At 41.2% G+C, this 8683-nt stretch overlaps 1 pseudogene; it reads right to left on the reverse strand.

Moving 5' to 3' along the window:
- Positions 1 to 1820: 1820 nt before the first annotated feature.
- LOC110334305 overlaps positions 1821 to 8683 on the reverse strand; it is a 96483-nt pseudogene continuing 89620 nt past the window's right edge.

Here is an 8683-nt window from a genome sequence, read left to right on the forward strand (position 1 = left end):
TGGCCTGCCTCTGCCTTCTGAGTGCTCTGCCGTGTTGGGCTCAAAAATATTTTATTTAATATTCACACATGCATTTAACGTGTTTGATCAAATCCATCACCATTCTTTTCTTGCCAGTTATCTGCTTATCCCTTTCCCCAGCCAGTTTTCTTCCAATTTCTTGTGTTATCTTTTCATTGCGCTCTAGCTCAGTAAGGGGAGGGAGGGTAGAGACGAGGGGGCTGGATGGCTGCCAGCCTAGGGCCAGGTACAATGAGAGATCCTGTCTCATAAGAATGGGGTGATGAACAAGAGCTGGACACTCAAGTCTTCCTCTGGCCTCCGTACCCGCACACCCCTACACACATCCTGCCTAAAGGTACAGGAATACAAATATCTCTCAGGCTGGAGAGATGGCCCAGCGGTTCAGAGACTGTCTGATCTTCCAGAGGTCCTGAGTTCAATTCCCAGCAACCACATGGTCGCTCACAATCATCTATAAAGAGTTCTGATGCCCTCTTTTGGCATGCAGGTGTACATGCAGATATAACATTCATATACATTAAATAAATAAATTTTTAAAAGACTTAAAAAAAAGAGTAACAATACCTCTTTAAAAAATAAAGAAATGAAATAAAATGCTGATATCTTTCTCATCTTCACAACTCTGACTACACTTTTGTCATCAGAGTTTAACCCCACAATTTTTAATGTATTTTTTTTTAATCTGCAATTTGTAGCAATGACGAGAATCAAGGAATAAATTGAGCGAACAGGACAACAGTGCTGTTAAGTAGCCCGCTAATCTGTAAAAAGCCATAAACTGCAAATGTTTATAGCAGTGTAGAACTCTTCAGCGGTGCTTCAGCGCATCCCTCCGAGACGGAAGCAGAATTCAGGACGCCATGCATGCAGGACTCAACAGCCGCACACACAGGCTACCAAGATCAGCCTTCAGGAGACGGTGCTCTTTCTGACAGTTCCAAAGCTGTTTCTGTTTGCTTGAAGGAAGAAATCATCAAATCTTTCTGGAAGCAGCCATACCGACAAGGCAGAGCGGGCCTGTGATTAGCCAATGCCAACCACAGCTTCCAAGGAACAATGGGAGTGTCATACACTAATTTATGATCTAACCGACTGTGTTAAGCAAGATCAGCTCCTCCCAGTGAAACAGGGCAGAGCCTAGAGGGCAGCCTTCCTACTGTATCATCAAGGCACAACGCCAGCTGGAAACAACGCAACTTATCCAGGAAAGGCATCTTTAAAAAAAAAAAATTGAATTTTTTAATGTAAAAAAGATTAAGTCAAAATTTTAAAGCAAACATGCCATAACAATGTGGCACCATTTCCATAATCAATGCCCATAGAATGACATCAATACAAAAATCTAAGCAAAGACAGTAGATTAGTAATGAGAGCATCATGTAATGTTACTTTTAGGAAGAAGCTTAACAGGTAAAAGAAGGAGCAGATGACATAAATTCAAGTATGCAATTCGAATTTACAAGTTATAAAGATTCTCCACTTTTATAGCTGGCTTCTTTTGAATGACTATTTATTTATTTATTTATTTTGGTTTTTTGAGACAGGGTTTCTCTGTATAGCCCTGGCTGTCCTGGAACTCACTTTGTAGATCAGGCTGGCCTCGAACGCAGAAATCTGACTGCCTCTGCCTCCCAAGTTCTGGGATTAAAGGCGTGCGCCACCACCGCCTGGCTTGAATGATTAAATTTTAGCCTTTTTTTTTCCCCCCAATTTAGTGCCTATTCAACAAGCCAATTGGACCAACTCATTTACCCAAATTTACATCCTAGAATATGTAAGTAAACTGAAGATATTGTTCAGATGAGTAAGTTCTCTTCATTTTCATCATCTCTGTGATCAGGTTGCAAAGGATGCGGTTTTCTCTCTGCTTCCTGCTTCTTCAGGAATCGGTTCTCTTTTTTTAGAATCTTTAGGGGAGACAGCCTGAAGAATCCCCCGATGCCTTTTTGCCACTTGGGAGCTGGGTGCACACAGCCTGGGTTGCTTCTGCATGCTTATTTTCAGCTTTTCTCCACAAACTTGAGGAAGAATTGGTGACGAAGGTGGAGGAGCCGAGCACCTTCCTGGGTGCTCAAGAAGCCTCCATTTTTCCGTAGGCTGCTGGGACGCAGTTTGCTTTGGTCGCACAGGACGAGACAACTTTCACCGGCTCCCCAACTGGACAAGAACCCCAGGAAAGGGCATCTTGGAGACAAAAACCAAACGCTGGAAGGACATTTGTACTTTTTATAGAAAATACGCTAAGGAGCACATATCTCTTTTTGGAACTAAGTTATGTTAATGGCTTTCCCTCCAACAGCTCCTCTGCCCCTACATGACAACCACCTTGGCTATGTGAGTCTCCTGGACCAAGCTGCCCCCCCCCCCCGGATCTGTAGCTCTTCTCCTTTCCCTGCCCCCGCGTCTCCGCGTCTCCTCACATGGCCTGGCTCAGTTTACTCTGAACTTTCCGGATGTCTATGTCTCTGCCTGTGCTCTCCCTTCTATCTACAATAAACCTTCTCCTCCGCCGTACCTAAGAGCAGTCATATCCTTTCTATTTCTTGATTTTTATTATCCATATGTATCATACAATGTTTAAAACAAGATACATGTGTGTATCTGTTCACTTTTACATTTCTTTATGGTAAAAGATAAGCATTTGGACTATGCAGAGCATTGTTGTTGCAAAGGGTCACCCCCTTCTGCTATACAGTGACACTCTTCTCCCATCCACATGTAGCTAGGTGCCCATTCAAGTTAAGGGACTATCACAAAAGAGCTTAAATGTCTATAGTTAATGAAGTAAAAATAAAAATATATTTTTGTTTAAACGCCCAGGAGCAGTTGTATTCATACATAACTCAAGATAATGTATTAACTAGTAACCCCTGGACAGGTTCCCAACAATACAGGATTGTGGAAATAATCAGTCGCAGCCTGATATACACACACAAATGCCAGCAAAATGAATGAGTGTGTCTCTGACCGGGGACTGCAATGCATCTTTTTCTCTGGCAAACGTATTTTTAATGAGTCAATTCACCAGTATGGATAGCTGAAGAAAATATAAGCTTTCCATTACTCTAGCTCGGGCCTGAATAAAAACTGCTAACAGAAAGCTAACAGGCTTTGAACGCACTGTGAACTACAGGCGTGTGCTCCCAGGGTTTACCTTTCTTTCACTCAGTGCCTGATGTGCATTCCAGCAAACTCTAATTTACCTTCATGTGATCCTCACCATGTAATGCCCACAGGGTAGAGGGAGAGAAGAACTACACCCTCACACTTCCCTCTGTCCTCCACAATACAGCACATAGGTACATACACAGACACACACACACATACACACACACACATATACACACAGACACACACAGACACACACAGACACACACACACACACACACACACACACACCATGGACGCAACACCAATAAAGAAAGACAAAAGAAGACACAGAAGTAGCAGAACCTCTAGGTCTTTTAACAAACAGTCCAGGAGAAATGGACGCCAACTTATCCAATTACCGCCACTTGTTTATTGCTTAGCAGAATTTAAAACTTTTTTATTGAAAATAGATTATTTTTTCATATAACAATCCTGACATACATTATGAGCCAAAATCCTTTAAATGACGTTAAGTTCCTCTTCTGCTGGGCATGCATCCTTAAGAGCAGTTTATTTCTCTAGTGAGACTCCTTTAGGGAAAAGTAACTTTTCACTTTCAATGATTATCGATTAGCGATCGCTTCTGGGTTAAGAATGGGTGTGTGTCCTCCAACAAAGATACTAGAACAAAGCGGTAAAGGCTCTATGTAGGCACCAGCTCCTCTGCTCCATGTTCAATGGACTGTGTTGATGTTGTCTTCAGCAATGGGGCTTTTCGTCTGGGCAACCTACAGTCTAGGCAGTAGCCTGGGTTGTTTGAAGTTTTGCATGGACTCCTTCGGCCAACAACTTGATTAGATAGAACCTAATTTCAGTACTGAAAGCTTTATTTGCTGACAAGAGTGGCCAGCTGGGGCTCAGTCTCACCATAAGTTGGTGATTTCATTTAGGTTGTCTTCACATATGTCAGTATTTTATGAAGCTTCTACTGTATTCGGTTTCTATACTAACCCTCAAATGCCTCTTCATTTTAGCTGTCTCTTCCTGTATCCCTTCCCCCATCCCCTTTTTTTCCCTTCCCTTCCCTGCTTGATCTGTTCCAGTCTCCTACTTAGAAGTCCATCCATAACTCTATTCTATTTCCCTTTCCTAGAGAGATCCATCTGCCCCACTCCCCAGTCTCTTACTCTTACTATACCTAACCTTTGTGATCCTGTGGATTATAGCTTAGTTATTCCTGACTTAACACCTAATATCTACATATAAGAGAACAATCCCGTATTTGTCTTTCAGGCCTGGTTACCTCACTCAGAATAATTTTCTTTTCTATTTCAATTCACTTCCCTGTTCATTTAATGCTTTTATTTTTTTTTAAAAAAATATGAGTAATATTCCATTCTGTAAACATATCACATTTTCTTTATTTGTTCTTCGGTTGTGGGACATCTAGGTTGTTTACAATTTCTGACCATTATGATAGAGAAGCAATGAATATGGTTTAACTAAGGTTTCTGTGGTAGGATGAAATGACATTTGGGTGTGTGCCCAACAGTGGATCTTGAGGTAGATCTATTTTCATCATCTGGAGGAACTGCCACATTGATTTCCATAGTGACTATAAAAGTTTGCCCTCCCACCAGCAATGGATGAGAGGTGCTCTGTCTTAGGGTTTCTATTCCTGCACAAACATCATGACCAAGAAGCAGTTGTGGGGGAAAGGGTTTATTCAGCTTACACTTCCACATTGCTATTCATTACTGAAGGAAGAGTCAGGACTGGAACTCAAGCAGGTCAGAAAGCAGGAGCTGATGCAGAGGCCATGGAGGGATGTTCTTTACTGGCTTGCCTTTCCCTGGCTTGCTCAGCCTGCTCTTTTATAGAATCCAAGACTACCTGCCCAGAGATGGCACCACCCACAAGGGGCCTCTCCCCCTTGATCACTAATTGAGAAAATGCCCCACAGCTGGATCTCATGGAGGCATTTCCCCAACCAAAACTCCTTTCTCTGTGATAACTCCAGCTGTGTCAAGTTGACACAAAGCTAGCCAGTACATCCTCTTAGTCCACATCTTTGCCAGCATAAGCTGTCTTATTGATGCTAGCCATTCTGATGAGGATAAGATGCAGTATCAAAGTAGTTTTAATTGGCATTGCCCTTATGACTGATTTTGTTAATTTGGATCTCCTCTCTCCACCATTTGGTTAATTTGACTAAGGATTTCCCATTCTTATTGATTTTCTCAAAGAACCAACCATTTTGTTTCATTGATTCTTTGTAATGTTTTTCTTATTGTTTCTATTTTATTGATTTCTACCCTGAGTTTGATTATTTCCCGCCATCTTCTCCTATTTGCCGTGCTTATTACTTTTTGTTCTAAAGCTTTCAGGTGGCTGTTAAGTGACTGGTATGAGATGTCTCCTTTTTCTTTTTCTTGGCACTTAGTGCAAAAACTTGTACTTTAGAACAGCCTTCATTGTGTCCTGTAAGTTTGGGAATATTTTGCATTAATTTTCATTTAATTTTAGGAAGTCTTTAATTTCTTTCTTGACTCATTTTTCATTCATTAGCATTTTTTTCAGTTTCCATGACTTTGTAAGCTCTCTGTTGTTTTTAATATCCAGCTTTAATCTATGGTCAGATGGGGTATAGGGAGTTATTTCAATTTTCTTGTATCTATTGAGACTTGTTTTGTGTCTAATTATGTGATCAGTTTTGGAGAAAGTTCTCTTAGTTGCTGAGAGAAAGGTATATTCTTTTGTGTTTGGGTGAAATTTTATATATATTATAATATATTATAAACAACTATTATATATTGTAATATATTATATATATGGTCTGTTGGGCAGTAGTGGTGCATGCCTTTGATTGGATTTGGAGGAAGCTGAGAGAGGTGAATATCCGCAGTTAGTTTACCTGTCCTTGACTGGCCTGCCCTGTGGGCTCCAAGGGCAGCAGAATCTTTTTTGAAATACAAATTTCCTGAAATACATTTCCTAAAACATTTCTAAAATTCCTTTAGAATTTATTTATTTATTTATTATTTATTGAGACAAAATCTTACTATGTATCTCTAGTTGTCATTGGACTCATAGCAATCCTCCTGCCTCAGCCTCTGAAGTGCTGAGATTACAAGGGTGACACTCGACAACACAGCAGGCACTAATAATTTCTTTCTTTTCTTTATTCTTTCAGAGTTTTATATGTGTATAAAGCAAATTTCAGACATTTCTCTCTCTCTCTCTCTCTCTGTCATCCTACTTCCCTCTATTGCTAAAGGACTTCTTCCCAAGGAGTGTCCCTCTTACTTTCATGCTTTTGTTTGTGTGACTTATTGGGTTTAATTAGGGATGCTTGCCTGAGCAGGGGTGGGAGGTTATTTACTGGAGCAGGAGCAGCTCCTCAGTTGAAGAATGTGACACTTTGGCCATTGTAAGTCTCTGCATTAATCACTGCCTACAGCAATAATCAATGTCTTTGAGGAAGGTTGAAATCAACACTAATCTGAGCACAACTGGGTAATTAGAAGACAGATTGACAGGCAGCATGTCCATTAGCCAAACAATACCATAGGTTCCCATTTAGGGCTTATGATCTCTCCAGCCATAGGTTCCTAACAACATTTATAGTGCTAGGCCTGAGTTCCCTCCTGTGATGTGGGACTCAAAGCCAGCCAGGAAGTAGTTGATCACCCTATTCATGCTACTCCTGTTTGGCACATTTTGACTGGCAGATTTGTATTTTTGCTACAGCACTGTGTAACTAAGAACAGTATCAACAGCCTATATTCTTGGGAGAGGCCTTCTGTGTCTTCCCCAACCAGCAATGTATAGGAAGGTTTCCCATGTTTGAAACTGTGGTTTTTATTAATACCCCATGGCTTTTGAAAGGATCAACTCAGACTCTGAAAGACAATGTCACATATTGTTTCTTGTATGCAGATTTTATCCATAAATTCTTAGAATTGTGTGTTGAATTCAAAGTGCCTGTGGAGAACAGGAAAAATAGCAAGAATCCATTGGATGGAGAGAGAGAAAAGAGGTCCCCAAAGACAAGGAATTAGTAAAACACACTTGATATGAAAGTAGAGTGGGGAGAATGTAAGTCGAAAGAGTTAAGCAGAAAGTGGGGTAGGTAGAGGGGATGGCAAGGGAGAGAGAATCACAGCTATTGATGTATGAGAAAACCACTGGAGTAAGATTAGATCAGACTAGGAGTAAGATCTGTGTGCCCAGAACTAACAATGGGACTTAGTGGAAAGGAGTGGAAGGATTTCTATTAGAATTTTTTTAAGTTATAAAGAAGACATTCTACAGGATAAGACAACACAGTTTCTAAAATCTATGAGTTGTTAAACGTTAATTCCAAGGACAGACATAAGGTACCTCCTTATGTGCTGTGGGTCGGGGGAACCCCAGAGGCTCCCATAACAATCTGGACTCTTGTTATTCTTCTTAGCTGCTCACTAGAACTAGTTGACAAGGTCCTATTGTCAAAGATGCCATACACTTTTAATGTAAGATAAAGAGATATCAAATAGGAATTGAGTTAGAAGCTACCTCCTTGCTAGCTAAGTTTCAGTAACAGAAGATGCTCTGTAGGCTATTGGGAAAGAGAAGCAGCAGTGGTCTTTGCTGGTCTGTGTACCTGTTACGATCTGCATTGATCTGTGGGGTTCTGGCTTGGCCGGAGCAGCCAAAGAGTTGTGCTTTTCCAAAGGGGATAGGAAGTCAGATCAAGGCAGGCTGCTGGGCCTCTTCTGCATGGCTGACACTGGCAGAAGACATTGACATTGGCTCAGCAGGTGGCTAGGAGCCAATGTCAGAGCCACCAATTGGGAAGTGACTACACGAGGCTCCAGAAGCTTCTAGCAGCAAAAGCTTCAGGAGAGAATTCCCCTCCCCAAGGTATTACAGCTCTATAAGACAGATGCTCTCAGATGGCCTTTGATGAAATAACTCCTGTGTCTTATTCGTTGTTGATAGGGTCTTATATACATTTTGGGGTGGGTAGGGGTCTAAAAGCAGATGGTTTCTATTGTCTTGGTTTGAGATGTTAGGGATGCTTTATCTGCAAATGGAGGGGCTTCAGAGTTTGCCCCTATGTAACTGATTGCCACAGTCCTCTCCATGGGGTATTGTGTTCTAGGACAGGAACCTGGTTGGGAGTAGATGAAATGCCAACCATTCTCAGATAAGAGAGTACAGGGTTTCAGAATCCACTTGACCTGACCAAGTTTTCTGTGTGGTGGCACAGTCCACTGCTCCACAGTCTTATTAACCAGCTGTGCATCCTACAAATTATAACTGTCCAACAGTGCATTAGTGGAACAACTGTTATTGGGTAATCAACCACTTTTAGACTGGATTTGAGGCCTGCTTGATAGATGACAGTTCATGCTTAGTACTGTAAACCTGGTCAAAACTCCATGGTTGAAGAGTCTTTTTTTTTTTTAATTAATTAATTAATTATAACTTATTTTATCAGATATTTTCTTCATTTACATTTCAAATGTTATCCAGAATGTCCCCTATACCATCCCCCACCCTGCTCCCCTGCCCACCCACTCCC

The sequence above is a fragment of the Mus pahari genome, chromosome 16 (assembly GCF_900095145.1).
Source record: "Mus pahari chromosome 16, PAHARI_EIJ_v1.1, whole genome shotgun sequence".
Classification (NCBI taxonomy): Eukaryota; Metazoa; Chordata; class Mammalia; order Rodentia; family Muridae; genus Mus; species Mus pahari.